Here is a 21,785-nt window from a genome sequence, read left to right as displayed (position 1 = left end):
CTGCTACCATAAAATGGGGATAATAACGGCTCCTCCTTTATAGTGTTACCGTGAGGATGAAATGAGTTTATACCAGAACAGTGTCTGGACCATAATAAACACAGCCACCCTGCTGCTGACTGCTTTTTATAGCTTTTTTTTTTTTTTTTTTTTGTGGTACGCGGGCCTCTCACTGTTGTGGCCTCTCCCGCTGTGGAGCACAGGCTCCGGACGCGCAGGCTCAGCGGCCATGGCTCACGGGCCCGGATCCTCCTGGACTGGGGCACGAACCCATGTCCACTGCATCGGCAGGCAGACTCTCAACCACTGCGCCACCAGGGAAGCCCTGTTATTGCTTTCTTATGCCTCAGTAACATCTCATCGTTAGCAGGGTTCTTCAGAGGTTTCCTCTCGGGAGAGAACGAGTAGAGACTGCCCAGTCAGCTCTCCACTCAGAGTTAATCCATCACATTTTGACACACAGTCGGACTCTCTCTGCCTGCTTATTGTGATCCCAGAGTGACTTAGTCCTTCCTGTTCTTGGGACAGTTCCTCTTTCTCCAGAACGATCTGTTTACTCACGTTTCTGTGTACCCGCCCTGCCCCACTTACCCGGAGAGAAATATATATCTATATTTTATAAACAGATACACACTTAATTTTAGAAAAATGAAAAGACCCAAATATGTCAACCTCACCACCACCACACTCAGCCCTACGCCACGGCCCAAGATGGGAGAAAAAGGCAGCTCTGCTATGTTCCTAACTCTCCCTAAATGTAGGAGGCACACAGGAGACTGCTTTGATTTTTCTTAGCCATTTCCCCCTCTGAATATAACGGCTATCTTTTTTTTTAAGGCTACAACAGAGGAGTAGAATTAAAAGAGAATTCTCTAAGGTAAACCTGTCTTCTTTTGGCCACTTGGGTAGCAGTTCTGCAAATAACGTTCCCAAGCCCCACATAACATGCTCTCCCTGCCCAGAGCCCCCAACCTCACAGCCCACAGAGCAGGTGGGAACAAAGACCATCTCCACAGAAGGCGCTGGTGAAGGACCTGGGTGGAGGAAGCTACCTTGGATTTGCCCATATGTCTGTATCCCCCCAGGTACCTCTGAGCACTCCTCACGATTTTTCCCAATCCGTGTGGCACAAGACACTCCAGACATTTCCAAATAATTGCCCACCAGCTTCCCAGGAAAACAAAAAGAAAGTAGTTGGCACTTTCTTTTCTCTGTCCACCCAAGCTGTTCATGCAGGAAAAAAAAATTTTTTCTTTTAAGTCTACAAGTTGAAAACGGCTTTTAAAAAAGCCAGTACCCACATTAAAGGAAGACCGTTTAATTCTAGATCTACAACTAGAAGATAAAAAATAGGAATAATTAAAACCTGAGATGTAACTGTTAAGAAAGGGGTTTTTATCCTCTTTGCCAAGTCCTTAAACAGGTAGACCACATAGTTAAAGAAAGCAATAAGACCTGAAAATCCCAATGGGAATTTTTTTTTCTTGTTTAAGACATAATGAATTCAGTCTTCAGAGACCACGGAGCAGGGTCTGTTAAGCTCTCTGAACTGTCAGCTGAATAATTATCTAGCAAAGCCTGTGTGTAGGTGACTCCCTGTGATTCAGCTTCTTTCCTGTTTTGAAACAGAAAGTTACTAACCTCTGGAACAAAATTTGGCAAAGCCAGGGAATGTCAGCCTTATGCAAACAATATTTCCTTTTTGTGGCCTTCCTTTTCATCCTATGATATTTGACTTTTAAAAGTCTTATACATATACTGAACTCCACTCAAGTACACTACCCAAATGCTCCAGAGAGAAGTGTAAAACTTAAAAACGAAAAACAAACCAACCCTCCCTTTTCCAGAGCGGCTGGAGCCAGACAAACTTTATGTCAAATCCTATGGACAGCCTGACAATGTATATTCCCAGAAGGTGAAGCAGACACATGAAGGGTCAAACACAAAACAAGAATTCTGAAAAAAATCTCATCACTGCCAAACCTGTTGCTTTTATATATGATTATAAGTTTAAACTGTGGCTTTCAAATATCTGTCTGAGGGCTTGGATGTTGTTATAAACTCTCCACTTGGGAGCTTGCGGCTGTGGTCTCCTTTTCACCTACAAGGAACCTGAACAGCTGAAGAACAGGCTCATCCTTCTGCTGTGTGGACCTCATCATCATAGTTTGAAACTAGCTCATTCAACCTCCTTCCCCACAGGATGCAAGGAACCTTCCAGCCAAGACAATATAAGTCATTATCCTAACTTGACTGAAGGAATGAACTTGAGATCAGGTGCCAAACCCGAAGTGGAGCAGAGATTGTGTTGGGCTTGCTGGTGTCCCCAAAAGAACTCTGTCAGGCAGGGATGTTGGCTACACCTGACCAGGCAGGAGATGTGGGATTTTCGGAACGGAACACAAAAACTCAGTTCATCGTTGTCAAGGAGAAAAATCAACAGTCCACCTGTTCCAGAGCTGGCCAGCTTCCCTCAACTTAGTCAAACAGGATATTTTGTTGTTCTTTGCTCTAAAACCAGAAAACAACCTACTACTCTTACAGCTGCTGCTGCCTGTGTCATCCAAATGGGCCTGAAGTAGTCAGGTGATTTCCTGCTTCGCTCTCGGGCGGGAGTGGAGTTGAGAGCAGGGCAGCGATCAGCTGTGCTCTCTGGATTCCTGCCGCCAGCAGGAAATCACTTACTACACAGTCTCCATTATCCACGGAGAGAAAGGCAGTTGGGAAAAATGGGCAAGTGCCCAAAGCAGTTGTAATTGTTCCTCATGGGACCTGATTTCTAGACTCATCCACCTGGACTGTGCTCCGGGAACTGGAACCTGGGAGGTACGCTGTCAACATTCACTGGGCGAACTGACACGTGAAGAAACAAGTCTGCAGGAGCCATGTGCCACCGTGTTTCCCCCTGGAATCAGAAGCTGTTAGAATGTTTTAATTTAATTTTTTTCAGGTCATACCAGCCCTAGAAAGGCATATGTTTTTATGACTCCCCAACAACTCAAGACAAGCGACCAGCTTCTTGGGAAAAGTCTCTATCCTGACAAGCGTGCCTCCAAAGTTCGGGGTTGGCATTCATCTGCTCTATACCCAGGTTGCTTGATTATCCATGTTCCAAGAACCTTAAAAGTCAAAGTCTCTTTCACTGTTTCTCCCCCAGCACTTCAGCTGACCCCCAAGGCGGGCCCTGCTGTCTTGGAGTTCCCAGCTCGGATGTGAAGATTAGGCCTTGATTAGTCTGCAAGGCCACTTTCAAACGTGTGGCACACACATATAAACCCATGAGAGACTGACAGCTGCCTTTCTTGATGGCAGCCCACCTCTGTAAGGAGGAAAACGGCACATGAACTCAGTCCTCAAGAGATGCTGAGAAAATATCTCAGTGTGACCAGAGGATGGATGTTCCTCTAAACCCCCTGCATTCTTGGATGAGGTTAACTCCACGGCTCCGTGATCACTGGTCTTTCCAAATCATGTTGCAGCCAATCCATCTTCCCCTGCTGCCTAAAAATCAGCCAAGGGCTATCTTCACCCCCGCAACCCCTTTCTAGAAACTACAACCATCGTATGACATGTTTGAACCGACCAGTGAATAAATGGCCAGAGGTCGTTTTGAGGATTAGCTTTCAGTTCTCCAAAACCTATAAATCAAATTAAAAACCAGAAAATACAACAGCTTGGATTCATCAGGGTAAGAGGTTAAAATAATATCTAATTTTGACAGGTGGATGGAATTGTTGCTTTCAATTGTGCAAAATCTATACAAGAAAAAGCAAACCCATGGTCTTGATGAGAATTCACTGGTCAAATATGACAGTGTGGACCCATCTCACCCAGACGTGTCCCATCATAACTCCCTCTACACAGATATCTAAGCAATTCATTAGTGAGGTTTCCCTAAGCCTTTAGGAAATTGTTTCAGCATTTTTTCCCCATGTACATCTTACACATTTTTTATTCAGTTTATTTCTGGGTGGCTTAGAGATTCAAAAAGGTTATCTTTTTTTCTCATGACATTTTCACAGTTGCTTATTAATGGGGTATAGTCTCTGGCCAACTGGCTGAATTCTCTTATTAGTTCAAATCATTTTTCAGTTGATTTGCATGGATTTTCTAAATAGACAATTATATTATCTGCAAGTAAAAATAATTTTGTCCCTTCTTTTTCAATATTTATGTTTTCTTTTTACTGTTTTATTCCATTAGCTAGGATGTTGAATAATAATTGTGTAAATGTTATGTCTTTTCTTCTGATTCCAAACTAGTGATTCACCATTGAATATGATGTTTGTAGAGGGGTTTCTTTCCTTCATTAAAATGGGGCTGTTTTATTTTAATTTCTATTTTGTTAAGTGGTTTTTAAAATCATAAATGGGTCTTTGTTGAATTCATTAAATTTTTTTTAATCCATCAAGATGATGTTATCATTTTTCTCTCTTAATTCTTGATCAAATGAATTACATTAATAGATTTCCTCATGTTGAAATATCCTGGCATTCCAAAGATCGGTCCTACTTAGTTAAGATGTATTATTCTTTCAGTACACCAATGGATTTAATTTGCTAATGTTTTATTTAGGATTTTTGTATCTTTGTTCATAAAAGTGATTGATCTATAGTTTTCTTTTTCCACGATAGCTTTGTTTAGTCTTGGTATATGGTTATGCAAACCTCACAGATGAGTTGACAAGCTTCCAAGTTTATTCTATATTCCAAAAGAAGTGATATAACCCCTAAATTATCTGTTCCTTCATGATCTGAGCTTTATGACTAACTTCGACTAACTGTTAAATGTTTCTGTAATTATTGCTCTCTCTTTAGTTAATTTTTTTTTTTTTTTTTCCCTCGGTACGCGGGCCTCTCACTGTTGTGGCCTCTCCCGTTGCGGAGCACAGGCTCCGGACGCGCAGGCTCAGCGGCCATGGCTCACGGGCCCAGCCGCTCCGCGGCATGTGGGATCTTCCCGGACCAGGGCACGAACTCATGTCCCCTGCATCGGCAGGAGGATTCTCAACCACTGCGCCACCAGGGAAGCCCTCTTTAGTTAATTTTAGAATTTATATTTACCAGGAAACCACCCATTTTTTAATCCAGTTTTTCAAATTTATTTAATGAGGTTGAGCATGGTATGCTTTTATGTTTCAAATCTCCTAAGAGAATATATGTGCTTTCTTATTTCTAATGTTTCATTAATTTCTTCCTTTTCATAATTGGAAGGGCAAAGCCTTGATTAGTTTTCCTTTTTTGCTTTTACTCCATTAACCCCTGTATTTTCACATGTTTATTAATTCTTTCCTTCTACTTTTTTGGGGAGTTACCTTATCATTTTTTATCTAACTTCGATTCATAAATTTAGTTCATTGAAAAAAAATCTTTCTCATTGTCTAGTTCAGACATATAAAGCTATAAAATGTTTTCTGATATCATTTTGCATGCATCCCACAAACTTTTTGTTTAATGCTATGCTCACATTTTCATTTATTCCCAAGTTGCTTGTAATTTGAATACGATTTTCTCTTTAACCCAGGAGTGACTTAAAAGTCTGTGCTAAAATTTCCTGGTAGATGTATCTAGAATATTCAAAGAACTCCTACAAATCAATAATAAAAAGACAACCCCTTATAAAATAGGCAAAATTTGAACAGGCAGCTCACAAAAGGAGATATCTGGATGGCCAATAAACATGTAAGAGGTATTCAGCGCCATCAGGGAAATGCAAATTCAAACTGCAATGACGTACCACTCAGCATCCACCAAATGGCTGCCATTTAAAAGATGTAAAGTATCAAATGTTGGTGCAAAAGTGGAGCAAAAACTCTTGTACATAAAAGAAAGTATAAAATGGCACAACCACTTTGGAAAAGAGTGGTTGTTTTGGGCAGTTTCTAATAAAATTAAACATACCCCTACCCTACAAACCAGAGATTCTATTATTAGGAACATACACAAGAGAAGTGAATGCATGGGTTCAGAAAAATTCTTGTAGAAGAATGTTTATATTACCTTTGTTTACAATAACCCCAAACTGAAAACCAGATTAGCAAACAATAATATATTCACACAAAGAGATACTATATATAGGAAATGAATAAATCAGTAAGGAATGAACTGCTGCTATACACAACAAACAACATGGATACATCTCAAAAACATTATGCTGAGTAAAAGGAGCCAGACACAAAAGGGTACAAGCTGCATGATGCCATTTACATCAAGTTTAAGAGCAGTCATTGTCTCTGGGTTGAGGAATGACTGGAAAGGGGCATGAGTAGTCTTTTGGGAGTGGTGGAAATGTGCTAGATCTTGATCTGAATGACGGTTACTTAGGTGCACACATCAAAATTCTTTGAGCCGTACACTGAATACTTATACATTTAACTGTGTAAATTAAACTTAGAAGAACAAGGACAACAACAAAAATGTGGTTTTTTGCCCTCCTATTATCAGTTTATACTATTATTGCATTTAGCCAGTAAACTTATTTAAATACAATCAGCTTATTAATATTTATTCAGACTCTTTGAATCCTATTAAATAGTACATTTTTGTTACTCCTCCATGAATATTTGAAAGAATATGTTATTCTGTTAGAAATAATGTTTTTAGATACAGCTTGTAGTTTGTTATTCAAATATACTATTTTTCTTTTAAAAATATTATTTCTATTTCTGATAGAACCATGCTAAAATTGTAGACTTGTCACTCATTTCATCCAGGAAACATTTGCTGAGTTCCTACCCTTTGAGGGACTATACATTAAAGGTTGAGAGCAGAGGGTGTGGAACCAGACAACCCTGGGGTTGAATCCTGGATCTGCTATCTACTAGCTTTGTGACATTGAATATGCTACTCAACTTCTCTGTGCCCCAGTTTTTATGTCATTAAAATGTGGCTAATGTAGTAACTGCCTCATGTGTTTGTCCTGAGTATTAAATGAGTACATGTAAAGTCCTAGAAAAATGTTTGCATATACTAAGAACTTAATAAATTTCAGCTATTATATGACAGGAACTATGTTAAGTCCTGGAGATACTGTAATGAAAGGGAGAATATAAGACATGATCTGAGACCTCATGGAGCTTACCTTGTAGTGGAGGATTCAGACATTTTGTCAATAACACAAATAAATGTGTAATTACAGCTGAGATAAGTGTAATCAAAGAGAGAAAACAGTATCATAAGAGCATATAACAATGGGACATGATCTATTTTGAGGGAGTGGAGAAGACTTTCCTAAAGGAGTAATATTTGGGCTGACTGGAATCTGGTTATGCCTTTAGGGTACAAAAGGACTTTTTAACAAGTTACAATAAGTGTAATACAATAATAATACAATACAATAAGTATAATCTATAGAATATGATTGCATTAAAATTTAAAACTTGAATAGTTCAAAAATACCATAAACAAAATGAAAAGACAAATCAAAGACAAGGAGAAGACACTACTATCTAAATTTATAAAGAAATCCTACAAACCAATAAGAACAAGCCAAAATGTATAAATGTGTGGCCGGATGACAGGAACAAGCCATTCAAATAATAAACTGGAATAGCAAAAAAAAAAACACCCCAAAACAGAAAACCCCACACATATAAAGATGCTCAACCTCATGAGTAAGCAAACTAACATCAAATACAATAATAATGAGATAAAATTTATACCCGATACACTGGCAAAAATTTTAAAGTCTAACAATATCAGATTTGGCAATGGGAACGCTAACATGACTCTAAATGTAAATTAATACAATTAATTTGGAGAGCAGTGAGGCAGTATCTAGTAAAACCAAATAGGCACATACTCTTTGACTCGGAACTTTCACTCCTGGGTATATACCCTAGAAGTAGTGCTTTCCAACCTTTTCATATCATGACCCACAATGGATTTTATTTTACCCAATCTGTGAATCTCTGTCTTTCAATAGGGGAAATTTGATTCATTTACAAGTATCATGATTACTAATATGACTGGATGTATTTCTACAATCTTATGTTTTCCATGTATCCTACTTTTAAAATAATCTGTTAGTTTTCCCTTTTTTTTTTACCATCTGTTTTAATTGATTTTGAACACTTTGAATTTTTTCCTCCAGTAGTTTGGACATTATATATCCTATTTCTATTTTTCTGTTGATTATCCTTGTATTTAACACACATTTAAGTATATGTTTTTCTAGGAATCTATGGTTATATTAATGTCTCTATACCTTCCCTGAAAATTTACCTATTGATTTGATACAATTCCAATATTAGTCTGCTATCACTTTTTTCTCCATTCAAAAGGCACCATCTCGAAATCATTTGGGACTTTAGTTTTAGCTTAGTTATAGTGATAATTTTTTACTTTGTTCTGTCAAAACGTTTTTAGATTTAACTATTAATTTTACAGGTTTATGTATTTACCACTTCCCTGTTACTTGTTGATACTTAAATACATTTTTCTTAGTAGAAATATTCAAGTACATCTGCTCAGAGAAGGTCTGTAGGTGGTAATCTCTCAAGTCCTTGCATGTCAGTGATTTTATTTTGTCCTTCAACTTTTTTTTTTTTTTTTTTTTTTTTTTTGCGGTACGCGGGCCTCTCACTGTTGTGGCCTCTCCCATTGCAGAGCACAGGCTCCGGACGCCTAGGCTCAGAGGCCATGGCTCATGGGCCCAGCTGCTCCGCGGCATGTGGGATCTTCCCGGACCGGCGCACGAACCCGTGTCCCCTGCGTCAGCAGGTGGACTCTCAACCACTGCACCACCAGGGAAGCCCTGTCCTTCAACTTTAATGCTAGCTTGACTCAGCATAAATTTGTACTTCTCTGAAGCCATTCTCTTTCCTGCAATTGAAACCAATGAATTCCCCTAAACTGCTAGGTGAATTTATTTTGTCTACTATTGCTTTTCCTTAGATTTCCGTTTAACAAGTATTTGTTGAGTCCCTACTATGTGCTGAGTACATCTCTACGTGCTGTGGATAAAGGTGACTAAGTGTGCTGGGTTCACTCCCCACCACTGGGCCCATATCTCCTGTGCTTCCCCCACTTACTGGCTAAGGGGCCACCCTCCTCAAGGATAACCAATGCCTAGGCTAGTCAAGAGCATGGTGTGGCCTGATATTAAACAAAAAATCCAAAACAACAGCAACAAAACTGAGCTATGCTGACTCAGTTCTCATTCTTATGCATGTGAATGGGGAAGTGCCCAAAGAACAAGCTGTAAAAATAATGCTGCCTGCTCTTTGGCCATCAGCCCACCAAGGGCAGAGCTCAAGGCATCTGGTGCCTCTGATAAATGCTCCTACCCAGCTCTGACTGACTAACCATGTCTTTCTCACTATCACTTTCTGAGCGATGACATTTGGGAGAGGAAAGACTAGCTTCTTGGCAAAGCGATTCCCCAAAGAAAGAAAATAGGGTTGGGGGTGGGCACTTATTAAATCACCCAGAGGGCTTTTTCAAAATGCACATTCTGGGTCTCTACCCCCAGAAAATGAGATGTGACCTCTTGGGGACAGGGGGAGGAGAGAGCAAATACACATGTTTTAAGAAAGTGTTTCATAAAATTAGCATCTATTTTTTATGCATGACCACTCTGCCACCTTGGAGTTGACAACCAGTGATGCTGTCTAACCTTGTCATTTTATAGATGGAGGAGCCATGATCCAGAGAGAGGAGGTGATTGATTTGTCTAAGGCCACACAGTTAGTTAATAGCCTAGCCAGGATGAGACATAAGACACTCGATTCCTAGACCAGTGCTTCTTCTGACATTCCCTATAATTCAGCTTTGACACCTGCTCTTCTGGCGATCACCGTCAACACCAGCACCATCAACATTATCTTTGCCAAACCCCCTACTGGCCACTTTAGTTACCTCTCAAATTTGCAGTAATCCTACAAGGCAAGTATTATTTCTGTTCCTCACTCCCTGTCGTCCATGCTGCCAACCTTTACATACTATGTACCCTGACACTTGGGATCTGTCATCAGCAAGTACCCTGTATCTTTCATCCTTTTTTCATATCTTGCCCTAATGGAAATTTGGCTTTCCCCTGCAAATACCACCCCATCTGCAGCCTCTTGAGTGGAGGCCATTCAGGCCCCACCTCCACTGTCATTTCTAAATGTTGGGGTGTAGGGGTGACTATATCCCAGAGGGCTCAAGGGTGGGGTAGGTGTCCCATTGTACTTGCAATTCAGTTATCTTCCCTCCTCCTTCAAAACCCCCAGACCCTCTGAAATTCTTGCCAGCCTTTAACACCTACCATCTGTCCTTGCTACTATTACCTCCTAACCTACCCTCCTTCTTTCCTTAATGACGTAGCACCTGGCTCTCAGCCCGTCCCTGTCACCATTCTTAGTGATTTAACAACCTTGTAGAATAGTGACCCATTCAATACTTTGCCTTCTGAGTCCCACCTCCTCCTCACCTCCAACAGTCTTTAATCCCTATGCCATTTGATCCACACTCTCATGCTTGTGTCCCCTTACCCTGGCATCACCACTTTCTGATATCAATCCATTGACCCTACCATCCACCTTTGTATCTTTGTAAAGGTGCAAGATGTATACAAAGACTATATCTATCTATACCTGTCTATCTACCTATCTTCTCTTTATATCCTCACTTGACTCCTTCTTCCGCTTAATTCCATGGTTTAACATTATAATTACTGCTTTGTGAACTCCCTTATTTTTCCTGCCTTTCTCTTTTCATCAAATTCATCTGGCAAAAAGTTATTCAAGATTAAATTCATATCCACACATTTTGTGATGACACTGAGATGCTCAAGGCTGTGGTAGAAAATACAAAAGAGCTAAGGCGTTTACCTTGAGCACACACCCAAATAGGAACCCAGCACACTTGGCAGTTTTAATGCTACTTCGGTAACGTTCCTACGTTTCCATTCTGTGAAGATTGTTTCACACCTTCTTCTCCTTCTTGGAACTTTATACATGGCTGTCTTAGCCTGAGATCCCCTAAAAGCTGTGCCTGAGATACAGGCTTACCTGAAGGTAGTTTATATGGGAAGTGATCTCAGGGATCCAGAGACTGGCCCTGAAGAGTGAAACGGGAAAAGTGGGGAAAGCAAAGACACATCACTGGGTTGACTGCCCCCATGGGCAACAGATGGTCAATCCTGTGGGAACTGCTGTGGGATGTAGCTCAGATTTCTCTGCTCAGGGAATGAAATGGGTAAGCATTTATCCATAGGCTCCTGTCTTCCATCGGTCAAGGGTGGCCCCTCACACTAACTGCCCCACATCTCCGGTTATCACTGGGTCAGCGCCCAGTGAATTCGGGGACATTCACACAGCAGCTCCAGGGAAGCCCTGGGGCGAGACACTGTCACACTGCCACTGAGCTGAGCTGTTCTGAAGCCTGTACAGACCTGTTCCCTGCAACAGTCAGCAAAGTAAGGAGTGAGGCTGAGAGGATTTGAAAAAAGGCACAAGGAATGTCCCTCACATCTCATATCTGTCACGGACCCTCTAAGTCCAACTGGGTCTTTATTTAAGTCTGCAACCTCTGACAGGACTTAATGCAAGAGAGTGAGTGAAACAAGCTCAGGTTCCCTGCCCCAGCTGATCTCAAGACCATGATTGATACTCATCATCTATTTCTCCCACCCATTTTCCATTTCCCTCACCCTCTGCTGGCACTTCCCTGGTGTAAGTTGATTGCTTTAGGCAGTGACAAACACCTTTATCCCCCAGGAGGTCCGATCCTCAATGCCTTGCCCTTAGCAGGTCATGGTTGCTGAGCTGCCTGTTCACCACAGTTGTTGGGCAAGAAAGCGTATTACTTCCGTATATGCCCTAGCTTCAGACTTAGACCCCCTGCCCTCCCTGGCCGGCTAGCAGTCATCCAGCCTCACGGCAACAGGGGCCTAGAGCAGCATGAGTACGAGGGCATCAGCCCTGGGGAGAAGGTAAGAGGGAAGAAGGTGAGAGGCTCCAAAAGTTCTCCATAGGAGTGGGATGGGTGCCAAAGCCCTTCCTCATTAACTTCGCAAAGAAGGGCCTGTCTTTTCCTGAGCACCTACTGTGGGTCAGGTGGTTTAGGTGACTTGTTTTCATGTGAGGGTGATTTTATGATTTCTGTTTTCATAGGGGCAATAGAAGCTCAGAGCAGGGGACTAACTTGCAGAGCCAGAGCTCATAGCCAGGACTGACTGCAAAGCCCCCCACTCCGTCAGCCCTGTGCCTCCGCTCTGGAGGGCTGAGGCCTATGGGGTGACATATGGGCAAACTCCTTCCAAAAAACAGGGAGCTCAACCTGATTGACGTGTGTAAAATTGGTGAGACGCGGCCAGCCACAAGCTCGCTCCCTGAGGCCTCTCTCCCTCCATCCTTTCTCCACCACGGTTTTTTCTTTTCTCACTGTTCTTTTGGGAGTGGGGTGTCTTGGGCAGACCAACTAGTGTGATTCCTTCTAACACATCCAGGGAACACACCTTTCTCCTTCAAGTCACTTTCTTCCCGCGAGCTTCCCCGTCTAAAACACCCAGCCTGGGGCACACTTCGCAAGGCTGGATGAAGTCCAGAGGGGTGGCCAGAGAGTGCCGTGGCCACCTCCTTACGTGAGGGAACCTTGGTCTGTGCTGGGAGCAGTGACACCACAGCAAGGACAGTGGGCGGGCAGGGCAGGGAGGGCTGCAGGCAGGACCCCAATGACAGACTCGCTCTCATCAAGGAGAGGCAGGGACGGCAGCCGAGTCTCGTGAAAGCGGCTGGGGCAGGAGCAATCGGCTGGAGGGGCACTGAATCTGTCTAGAGAAGATAGCAGCCGCCGCCTGGGCAAGCTGTCAGGTCTGACCTCGCCAACCCCTCGGAGCTGGTCAGAAATAGACCATGTGGATTTCAAGAGCATCCGTGAGGGAACGGGCCAGGGCGGCCCCAGTTCCTGCGTCCCCTCCTCCGCCCCTCGGGTTCCCCACTGACCTTGCTTGTGTCAGCGCCTCGCGTGTCCTTCCTGACCCAGCAGCCTCCTCTCCTCACGTTCGTTCTTGTACTGTTTGGTAGCTCCCATGTCGCTGTCCTTCCAGAGAGCAGCCAGAACAACTCCCTGAGCAGCTCCGGCAGCCACAAGGCAATAAGAGGGAGGGCCAGTACTCAGCGTGTGCTTTCCCCCGCCAGGCGCCAGGAGCTTCCCCGCTTTCCTAGAGGCAGGATTGCACAGGCTAGGCGTTCAGGCTCTGGGTCGGACTCCTTGCGTGGAGTCTGGGCTCTGCCACTTCCGCCACTTCCTGGATGGTGAGACCATGGACAAGGCATCAGCTTCTCTCTGCTACCAACCTGGGTCCTTGGGCTCTTTAATCAGTAGAAATTGGTAAAAAGGCCAGATGAGAACTTTAGGCAAGACTTTGCTGGGGCTTGTGCTCCAGCACAGGAAGCAAAAACAAGAAACAGGTGTCCTTGCTCGCTCCTGGAGAGGAGCTGCTTAGGTCCTTAAATGAGGTAACAACGGGGGGTGGGTCCGTGGGTAGGGCAGGAGGCGTAGCTTAGGTGGTCTGCCCACCCCCTTGGTGGTACCATGCGCAGTACCCTACTTTTGCTCCTGGCACCTAAGAGACGGTGGTTGGCTTGTGGCCTTTTGGTATCCTATTGTTCATAACTGCCCCAACTGTGCAGGCGTGGAGTCATTTTTAGTCCCTTATGGTTTCTTTGTATTCTGTTGCTGGAGAAGATTTTGTCCAGGTGCAGGCAATCTGGTAGCGGGTCCCAGGTCCCAGCCTATGTCGTCTCTGCCTCATTTTCTTCCTCCATGAAACAGGGATGCTGATGGCAATGATGACACTACCTCCTCCCAGGGTTGTGTGGATTGAATGAAGTCATACGTGTGGAGTCCTAAGAGAGGTGCACAGCTGATATGTGTTTTCAATCATTTCATTTACTCTTCGGAACAATGTGATCTGTCATGTTTTATAGAGGGGAAACTGAGGCTCCAAAATGAATAGGCGCTTACTGGTTGACATACATCAAGTAGGAGCCCAATTTGAAACCCAAACTTTGTGACTCTAATGACTATGCTCATTTCAGTCTCTCAAAGTCAGAGACACAGACAGGCAAGTAAACGGGCCGAAGTCCCCCTGCTGTGGCTGGGTTGGCCCTGGACCCTTGCCAGCAACGGGGATTCCAAGTGTTACTACTTCACTTTTACTTCTACCTGGCATTCTGGATCCAGACCAGGGTCTGGAGCCAAAATTCCTGCTGCAGAACCAGAGGCCTGACTGCAAACTAGATGAAAGCAAGAACAGAGACACAGGTGATCTTTCCTAGCCCTTTCTTTCTCCCCTCCTGGCAAGCAGAGCCTCTGGTACCCTGGCCACCTGCCCAGAAGCCATGGCCCCTGTGAAAGAAAGATAGGCCACTTGTGAGGCTTCCCCTGAAGTAGGAGTTGCAATCTAGTTTCAGAATCACATCAAAGTCCTTCCCTCGGCCTTCTTGAGGCTCTGTTTCTGGACAGAAACCAAGTACAAGGATGGAGGTTGTGGAATTTCTGCTCTGTGCAAAGGCTCCAACCAACCACATTCTTCACGCTCTCCCAGATCTTGTCTTTCTCCTCAGTTTACTTCTTGCAGCCCTATGCTAAGCATTCACTTAACGACCCTGCTTCTGCTCCCTCCCTGGCCAAATGGGTGCCAGATGCACCTTGGACAAAACGGGGAAAAGAAACTTTACTCAGACAAATCAGCTGAGAAGAAAACAATTAGGCAAAGCAAACTGAGCTGAAGAGGCCGTAGGCAAGTCAAGTGCCCAGGAGCCCACCTGCAACACATTTCCAGGAGCTCCTCGAAACCATCCTCTTCTAACGAGGACCGTATGGAAGCCCCTGCCCAGTGAAGGGAGTCTGCGAGCATAGCAAATCAAGACAGCCGCCTGACAAGGGCTGGGAAAGTGGGAAGAGGTGAGTTTGCCTGTGTTCTACCCTAGAGTCTCCAGGAAGGACGTAGGGCCCGTAGCTGCTGTAGAAACATGAGCACCGGGTGCCAAGAAGTGACCAGAAAATTGGCCCAGCTCTTTCCTTATCTTGCCTTCTAGACCTCCAGCTACAGCCGGGAGTTGCCATCACTGGAACAGGGAGGGGTAAAGGCCAGGTTTGCAATAATTCTTTCTTTGGGAGGCCTGCTCAAATCACGGAGCTGGAAACAGCAGCTGCCTCCCTGGGGTGGGGGGAGGCGGGAGGCAGGAGGCGGGAGGATCCCTGACAGCCTGCTCAGAGAGTTAGGCATGCCTGAAGGAACTTCTGCCAAAAGCAAACACCTGGAGCCCTCAGTAGTGTGGGAGCAGAGCTGAAGGCAGCGTTCATTCCCCCTCCACCAACATCACAGATACGAAAGACAGGTTTGAAGAGCCGCCTCTTATCTCACAAGGCAGGACAGTGCCAGGAGGCAGTGCTCAGAGCACAGCCTTTGGGATGAGACAGACCTAAGAGCAAATCCCAGTTCCACCACTTATAAGAAGCTGTGCAACCTTGAGCAAGTTGCTGAACCTCTCTGGGTTTGTTTTCTCATTTGTAAATTAGAGATGTACACCTAAAGTTGCTAGGAAGATTAAATGACCTAAGTGCATATATGATGTTGAACACACACCTGGCACAGAGCTGGGGCTCAATCAACGGCAGCACGTTTGTGCTGAGCTTTTTAGAAGGACCTAAACACCTACTGAAACAAGGAGGTGGGAGAGAGAGGAGTGAATATGAAGGATAAATCTGCAGTTGTGAGGTGTGAGGAGACGAGAAAGCTACAGTTGAAAAAACACAGGAAAGTGCTGATAGAACTAAGTCATCCGTGCCCTCTTATAAAGAGAGGAACAGAACTTTGCTAGCTTATTAGTAGGGGAAGTGTTCTATTTTAAAAACCAAAGCAGCCCAAAGTAGACATCAACTGTACTGCATTTACATGGTGGGAATGATCACCTAGCTCTGGTTCTTTTCCATCTCCAAAGACTTGCATGATCCCTGAGCTGGCTTCCCACCCCTTTCTCAAGCCTTTGACCCACAAGGGCTGCCTTTCCTCTTTCCTGTTCACTCCCCCTTTGTTACAGAGATGATGCCCCATGGAAGTGGTGGATTCCACCTGGAAAGGAAGGTGTCCCCGGGTCCTGCAGGAGGCTCAGTCTCATGGCTCAGTCTCAGGAGCTGGTCTTGACAGCCCAAAGATGTGGCTGACATCCATCGTGGGGCCAGAGGAGGTCACAACATCTGTCCGTAGGTCTGACACCCCCGCACCCCTCGAGTGTGGCCAGCATCCTCTGTGAACCACTCCTCAGGGCCGACCAGAACTGTGGACCTCAAGCACTCACAGGGAGAGATGGAGGGGGGCAGCCACATTGCTGAAATCTAGGCAAACCAGGCCAAGTGACAGCACTTGTACTGGAGGATTTAACAGTGTAACAGTGAACCTCAGTCTGGAAAATTTAGCTTTTCCCATGCACCTATATAGTCCTATAATGGTCCAAGGGCAAGGGAATGAATGGGCTGGCTGAGTTGCCAGAAAAACGCCAGGTGATGAGTCAATACAAATTGACGGCCAGAGACTAGCCCCTGAATGACAGAAAGGCAGCAGGGAGTCCAGCCTTCGTCCTCTGTGTCCTAGGACAACATCACTGGTATTGTTCTTAATGGCATGTGATCAGGTGCTCTTCTCCACCCAGAGGGCTTGGGGTGGTGGAGAGGGTACCAGCTTTGGAATCAGGGGGCCTGAGCTTGAACGTGAGGCTAGCATCTTCTGTGCGGCCTCAGGGAATGGGACTTAGTCTCTTTGGCTTCAGTTTCTCATAGTGCTCAACATTCTGCAAGGAGTAAGTAGCGTAAGGTATATACAGAGCCTGGCTCAAGAAGTGCACATTCCCTTCTCTTTGGTTTGGGTTCACAGACCAAGCTTGCAGGGTCTGGCCAGACTTACTGTGCTGTCCTTTCATTCCTCAAGCCCCCTGTGCTCAAACACCATCCCTGATTGCCCCTTGCCCTCCCAATCTACATATGCAGCTCCTGCTTCCACCTGCAATTGCCTCTGCCTAGCTCCTTGGTCTCCACAGTGATGGGCTGCCCAAACCACACTCCAGTGGACAGCCTGACAGAATTTACCCTCTTCATCCCATCCTGAATCACCCAAAAGCAGCTACTTAGAAATCAGGAACAAAATATTATCTCTGGCCAGGAGCAAAATGGAGCTAAAGTCTTTTTCTGCAAGAACCTGGACAGGATAGCATGAAGGAACAGCATGTCCGTTTTTCAGGAAACGTAGAGCATCACACTGCTCTGAGAGGCAAACTGGACTTCAGATCTCCCAGACAGTGGCTTGGGTTCAGTGGGAAAGAAAAACTGACAGGGTAAATCTGCAGGGAAATATAAGTTGGCCTCTCTGATGAACAATAACCCAGAAGCTCTGTCTTCCTTGTTTTCTCTTTTTGCATGTCCATCCTGAGGCCAAAGGAGAAGTCACTTCCTACCATGTAGAAAAGAGTCCTGCATTGGGCAGACCCTGAGAAGCGCTCTCAGGTCCTAAACCACTTGGGCCTCTAACACCTACGTCACTCTCCCTAAACTGACTGGATGAAGCACAGTCACATTTGTATTTGAGACTGGCACATCCTTCTAAATCCTTAAGTTACTCCAGCACTCAAGGCAGAATTTTACCAAACCTCTTGTAAAGCCCGCCACCTGTTTCAGAACAACAGCTGATGAAGACAAGCTCCGTGACATCAGGGAGCAATCCTTGTCTGGGATCATGTGTCCAGCATCTGCCCCAGTGCCTGCCACCTCGGAGGTGCTCAGTGAATTCTTGCGAGACTGAGCTCCCCTGGTCTGCAGTGGATCCGACTGTGAGGCAGACAGTTCCGGGAAAAGAGATAACACAGGTAGACATTTTCAACTCTGCTCCATGGGGCTTCAAATCCAGAATGACAGGCTGTGTCCCAGAAGGGGTGTAGAGGTAGGGGACTGAATAAATGCAAGGAGGGGAGAGGAGATCTCAACTACTAGAGTGTTCACTTGTTTAGAACCAGAAGTCCTTGAAAGCCCTACACGAAAAGAGAAACACTTGATAGCTTTATAAAAACAAAAAGAAACAGTCATGCCTCAGACAATGGGTTTTAGATTCTTTCCATGCATAATAAAAAGGGAAAGGATGATCTCAAATTTTAGAATTTCCAGTAGAATTACCTATCAACCTAGCCTATCCCAGCTCTTCCAATCCAGCTGCTAAGAACGAAGAACAGCAGCCTGCCCCTTCCATGAGACGTGGGATGCTACCCACCGGCACCCAGCCTGGCAGCATATTGGACCTGCCCACCCTAATGGTGAGGGGAGCCAGTTCCCGCGCTAGGAAAAGCTGAGTCCCGAGGCCTAAGTGCAGCCTCCCTTCCTGATGCCAGGCATGCAGCCAGTTTCCCAACTGGCCCTCCACTTCGGTTTCTGATTGGGACTTTAATTCTCTGCCGATCCCAAGTTAGCTAGCTGGGGCTCCTACCTCTTACTAAGAGTTACCTGCACTAGGACATGTGTTTGACAACATGTATTTGTGAGCAGCATGTGTTACAAGGAAATTCTCGCCGACTCAAACTGTGTGGAAGGTGGAATGTCTCTGTTCTTAAAAGCTACGAAATAACACCACCCTAACTTGGCAGGGGGAGGCAGACAGCAGGTGATGAGGGAAGAAACACAAGCTACAGAGCCAAGGCATGAATACCATGTCTCGGCAATAAACTCTACAAGAAAGTCTCTATCAAATGCCCAACATGGGCGGCATGCCTGCAGACTGAGTAGCTGCCATTAAGGGAGCACGGGGCTAAAATGAGATTGATTTTATCCTGACTCCCATCTAGTGCAACATTTTCCAGACTTACCTAACTCTTCCTAACAACTATGTTATAAATTAGTGCTAACTTTAACCCCTAAGAAGTCAACATGGATATCTAGCAAGATTTTAGTAACTAAGAATGCATAGGTACAAATGAATGCTTTCTAACATCAACTGTTCCTCTTAATTTATGTTTTTCCACGTATCATCTCAGAAACCTTTATATTTTAAAATCCAGTTTTTGTTTCTCCATAACTATCCACAGACGACTTGTGGCTTCAGTATTGAGAGTTCTCTGTAACATCCAGAGGCTCCCTTAGCCTGTTTTTTCTGCCCCCATGAAATGTAGGTGGCAAAACAAAAAACAAAAACTACACCAACAACCCAGAAAAATGAGCCTCGAATCAACTCCAATCGGTTGCTGTTCAACTGCTTTGATCTCCCCCGATCAGCAAGTGTCACCTGCCTCCACTCCCTGGTTTCTGCTCTGTTTCTGCAGCTTAGTTTTAATAGTCTAACCTCATCCTTAGACACAGTTCTCTAGCTTGCCCTGCTGCTTCCCTCTGATTTGGCAGAACAATTAGCACCTGAACTGGCTGAGGCAAAAAGGTAAATTTTTTGGAACAGAAGGGAAAGGGAGGGAAGAAGCTGACCCTCAGGGCTGATGGAACAAAGAACTTGAATACTTCCAAGTTTTTCCTTCTCCAGTTCCCTCTCTGATCCCCGCTGGTGTTTAGTTCATTTTCTAAGATCAGCTTCCTTCACATGGTTGGAAATTGGCCATCTGCCACTCCCACAATTCACATCTTTCCATCAGAGAGGGATTAACCTCATTCTACAGCACCAATTAAAAAAAGAAAACGCTGGGGAAGGATTCTGATTGACTTGTTTTAGTGCTATGGTCTGAATATTTGTGTTCTCCCCCACCAAATTCATACAGTGAAATCTGAACCTCCAAAGGTGATGGTATTAGTAGGTGGGGCCGTTGGGAGGTGCTTAAGTCATGAGGGAGGAACCCTCATGAATGGCATTATACTTTACAAAAAGAGGCTCCAGAGAAATCCTTAGCCCCTCCCACCATGTGAGGATACAACAAGAAGTCCGCAGCTTGGAAGAAGCCCCTCATTCAACCATGCTGGCTCCCTGATCTCAGACTGCTACCCTCCAGAATGGTAAGAAATACATTTCTATTGTTTATAAGATACCCAGTCTGGTATTTTGATACACCTCCCCAAACAGACTAAGACACTCAGGTATGTGCCCATCTCCATGACTACTGGGTATTATGATTGAAAGTACCAATAAAAGCATATAGATGGAGTGGAGGATAAATTCTCCCAAAGAAATGGGAAGTGTTATTCCAAGATGAAAGGAAGGGTGATTACAGGCAAAAGAAAAGTGATGTCCACTACACCTTCCTTGATGACAGTCTGGTATCTCTCTAAATATACTGCCTAAGACTGTTGTGGCTCAAAGTATACCTCAGACAACTTTCCTGTGCCTACTCTTCCCACATTGACAGATGACATTCTCACCATACTGTCTCAGCGCTCACAAGAAGGGTGTTTTATATAAGCAGAACACTCTGACATAAATTGTAGCAATATTTTTTTGGATCTGTCTCCTAAAGCAAAGACAATAAAAGCAAAAATAAACAAATGAGATGTAATTAAACATAAATGCTTTTGCACAGTAAAGGAAACCACTGACAAAATGAAGAGACAACCTACAGAGTGCGAGAAAATATTTGCAAATGATATGACCAATAAGGGGTTAATATCCAAAATATACCAACAGCACATACACTTCAACATCAAAAAAACAATCTGATTAAAAAACGGGCAGAAGACCTGAACAGACATTTCTCCAAAAAGGAAATGTAGATAGCCAACAGGCACATGAAAAGATGGTCATCATCACTAATCATCAAAACACTAAAATTAGAACTACCATATGACCCAGCAATTCCACTCCTGGGTATGTACCCAAATAAATCAAAACCAATAATTTGAAAAAATACATGCACCCCAATGTTCATAGCAGCATTATTTACAACAGCCAAGATATGGAAGCAACTTAAGTGTCCATCAAGAGATGAATGGTCCTAACAAGGACCTCCTGTATAGCACAGGGAACCCTGCTCAATATTCTGTAATAACCTAAATGGGAAAAGAATTTGAAAAAGAATAGATACATGTATATGTATAACTGAATCACTTTGCTGTACACCTGAAACTAACACAACACTGTTAATCAACTATACTCCAATATAATATAAATTTTTTTAAATAAATAATTTAAAAAAGAGATGAATGTATAAAGAAGATATGGTATGTATATACAATGGAATACTACTCAGCTATAAAAAGGAATGAGATTTTGCCATTTGCAACAACATGGATGGACTTGGAGGGCATTATGCTAAGTGAAATAAATCAGACAGAAAGACAAATACTGTATGATATCACTTACATGTGAAATCTAAAAAATACAACAAACTAGTGAATATAGCAAAAAGGAAGCAGACTCACAGATATAGAGAACAAATTAGTGGTTACCAGTGGTGAAAGGGAAGGGGGTGGGGCAATAGAAGGATAGGGTATTAAGAGATACAAACTATTATGTATAAAATAAGCTACAAAGCTATATTGTACAACACAGGGAATACAGCCAATATTTTACAATAACTATAAATGGAGTATATAACCTTTAAAAACTGTGAATCACTACAATGTACACCTTTAACTTTTATAATTACATACTATAATTCAATAAAACTATATTTCAATGAAAAAAGGATGTTTTCAAGCCCTCAGTTGTTCATTATGTATGTGTGCACACATACATACACACACACACAGAGTTGTATTTTAATGCTGTATTATATTATATGCTGTATTATAAAAACCCCACAAGACATTATTATTGTTTATACAAAGTTCATTTAGGTTTACATATTTTCCCCTTTATTTCCTCTTTATTCCTTCTTAGACTTT

At 43.8% G+C, this 21,785-nt stretch overlaps 1 protein-coding gene across 1 annotated transcript in view; it reads right to left on the bottom strand.

Annotated features, from left to right (window-relative positions):
- Window positions 1-140: 140 nt before the first annotated feature.
- Window positions 141-21,785, bottom strand: part of COMMD10 (COMM domain containing 10) — a 218,387-nt gene continuing 196,742 nt past the window's right edge. Inside the window, exon 7 of the mRNA XM_089909191.1 lies at window positions 141-21,785. This exon is cut by the window's right edge and continues 25,104 nt beyond it. The gene's annotated coding sequence lies outside the window, so the exon portion shown is untranslated.

The sequence above is a fragment of the Delphinapterus leucas genome, chromosome 3, assembly GCF_059928025.1.
Source record: "Delphinapterus leucas isolate spDelLeu-1000000601 "Yukka" chromosome 3, BTC_Dleu_Yukka2, whole genome shotgun sequence".
NCBI classification, from domain to species: domain Eukaryota; kingdom Metazoa; phylum Chordata; class Mammalia; order Artiodactyla; family Monodontidae; genus Delphinapterus; species Delphinapterus leucas.
The sequence above is the reverse complement of the archived record's forward strand: the minus strand, read 5'-3'. Positions and strand labels throughout refer to the sequence as shown.